Source organism: Zea mays, chromosome 2, assembly GCF_902167145.1.
Source record: "Zea mays cultivar B73 chromosome 2, Zm-B73-REFERENCE-NAM-5.0, whole genome shotgun sequence".
NCBI classification, from domain to species: Eukaryota; Viridiplantae; Streptophyta; class Magnoliopsida; order Poales; family Poaceae; genus Zea; species Zea mays.
The window spans coordinates 31,472,536-31,475,524 of NC_050097.1; positions in this window are offsets into that span (position 1 = coordinate 31,472,536).

A 2,989-nucleotide genomic window follows, 5' to 3' on the forward strand; every position below is an offset into this window, starting at 1 on the left:
TTAGCCCGAGTCCGAGCCCTGGGGTCGGGCGGAGCGGAGTTCGCCGTCTTCCGGGTCTTAGCCCGAGTCCGAGCCCTGGGGTCGGGCGGAGCAGAGTTCGCCGTCTTCTGGGTCTTAGCCCGAGTCCGAGCCCTGGGGTCGGGCGAGGCGGAGTTTGCCGTGGTGCCTTTGGCAAGGCCTGACTGCCTGTCAGACTCACTCTGTCGAGTGGCACTGCAGTCGGAGTGGCGCAGGCGGCGCTGTCCTTCTGTCAGACTGGCCAGTGGAGCGGTGGAGTGACGGCGGCCACTTCGGCTCTGCCGGGGGCGCGTGTCAGGATGAAGGTGTCAGGCCACCTTTGCGTTAAATGCCCTTGCAATTTGGTCAGTCGGTGTGGCGATTTAGTCAAGGTTGCCTCTGAGCGAAGCCAAGGCCTCGGGCGAGCCGGTGATGTGTCCGCCATAAAAAGGGGGCCTCGGGCGAGACGGAAGTCTCTCGAGGTCGGCTGCCCTTGGCCGAGGCTAGGCTCGGGTGAAGCGTGATCGAGTCACTCGTGTGGACTGATCCCTGACTTAATCGTACCCATCAGGCCTTTGCAGCTTTATGCTGATGGGGGTTACCAGCTGAGAATTAGGCGTCTTGAGGGTACCCCTAATTATGGTCCCCGACAGTAGCCCCCGAGCCTCGAAGGGAGTGTTAGCACTCGCTTGGAGGCTTTTGTCGCACTTTTTTGCAAGGGGACCAGCCTTTCTCGGTTGCATTTCGTTCCGGTGGGTGCGCGCGAGCGCACCCGCCGGGTGTAGCCCCCGAGGCCTCGGAGGAGTGGTTACACTCCTTCGAGGTCTTAATACCTCGCGCAATGCTTCGGCTGGTCTGGTCGTTCCCTCATGCGAACTGGCCGTAGCCCGGGTGCACGGTCGGGGTCCAAGCTCTTGGGCTGGTATGTTGACGCTGTCAACGATTTGGCCGGAGCCGGTTTTTGCGAGAGCAGCCCCCGAGCCTCTGCACAGGGCGAGAGGGCGATCAGGGACAGACTCGACTTTTTACATACGCCCCTACGTCGCCTTTCCGCAAGGAGGAGGGGGGGAGTGCGCCATGCTACCCTCGATGGGCACCGAACATGGTGTCTCCGGTGAGCTGCAAGCGGGTAATCCGAGTGGACGTCCGTGCCCCGTTCGTTGGGGGTCGGCTAGGGGCCCAGAGGCACGCCCAAAAGTACCTGCGGGTGATTTGCTGGACCCGGTCCCCTGGCGACGGGGTCCGAGGGCTCGATGCCTCCCTCCGATGGGATTCCGTTACAAGATCGTTCCCGCTGGTCTCGGAAATGTCCTAGGGTACCTCGGGAGCGCAGCCCGAGCCTTGGTTATGTATCGAACGTACCCCTGGTCATCCCTCGCTCGGTGTCTGAGGCGACTGTGAACCCTTCGGGGGCCAGCCTTCGAACCCCTGATCAGTAATGGGCGCGGAGCCCGAGTAGCCTGAGGCGGCCATGGAACCCTTCGGGGGGCTGGCCTTCGAACCCCTGACCAGTAGTGGGTGTCGGGCCCACGCGATCTGAGGCGGCTGTTGAACCCTTCGGAGGGCCAGCCTTCGAACCCCTGATCAGTAGTGGGGGGCTCGGAGCCCGGTTCCTTCGCGGAGAAGGATCCCTTTCGGGGTATCCCCCTTTCCCGGTCCCTGTTGCAAGAGATAGAGAAAGAGGAAAACGGAAAAGGATACGAAATCGGACGACGTGGCGTACCTTTTCTGACGCGATTATTACGGCGAAGGTGAAGCGTCGCGCGCTCCTCCTGCCAGAGGCGCCGCGTGTCCCGCCGCAGAGTTAATGCGACGGGGCGAGTGGTTGGCGGGGCGGCTGTTGCGCGCGTGCGATCCGTTCGAGGAACGGGTCACGGGTGCACCGTCTCCACGCCGCGAGAGGAGGCTCTCTTGCTGTCCCAGGATGGGACGTGAGCCTGGCTGACGACGTGACTGCTGCGCCCGCCCGCCTGCCACCGCTATTACTGCCGGCCCTCTTTCGGTCGTTTTGACCGACGCGCCAGGCTGGCGCTGTTGGGTCGCCTCGAGTCGCGGCATTGGCTCCGCAACCGAAGAGGCGCGATGGTGGCACAAGTGGCGGTGCGGTTGCTTGCATGCAGCAACTGGCGCGCCGGTTGCTCGACGAGTGGGCCTGGGTTCCCAAGCTGGCGTGTCAGAAGTTGGAGAAGCGCGTCCATCTGGCGCGGTTGCATGCCGCCTGCATGGCTGCCCACCCCTTCTGCCCGTTGGTCTGGGCGAAAATGGGGGGTCGCTTGTAACCGCTGGACGGTCGTGCGCACCACGCGCGGCGGTCTGGCTTCTTCTGCCCTGAGCCGGCTTGCATGACATGCGGGACCCAGCCCTCGAGTCGCAGGGGAGGGCCTTGGTGAACTGGGTGCCGTTGTCGGTGATGATGGAGTTCGGGACCCCGAAGCGATGGATGATGTTGGTGAAGAACGCCACCGCCTGCTCGGATCTGATGTTGTTCAGAGGTCGGACCTCGATCCACTTGGAGAATTTGTCGATGGCGACCAGCAGGTGCGTGTAGCCCCCGGGCGCCTTCTGCAAGGGACCGACGAGGTCCAGACCCCATACAGCGAAGGGCCAAGTGACGGGTATTGTCTGCAGAGCCTGAGCGGGCAGGTGCGTCCGCTTCGCATAGAATTGGCACCCTTCGCAGGTGCGGACAATTCTAGTGGCGTCAGCCACCGCCGTTGGCCAGTAGAAGCCTTGCCGGAAAGCATTTCCGACAAGGGCTCGGGGCGCTGCGTGGTGGCCGCAATCCCCCGAGTGTATTTCTTGCAGCAGTTCCCGACCTTCGGCGATGGAGATGCATCGCTGGAGGATGCCCGAGGGGCTGCGATGGTAGAGCTCCTCTTCGTCGCCCAGCAAGACGAATGACTTGGCGCGTCGCGCTACCCGCCGAGCCTCGACTTGGTCGAGGGGTAGCTCTCCTCGACGGAGATATTGCAGGTACGGGGCCTGCCAATCT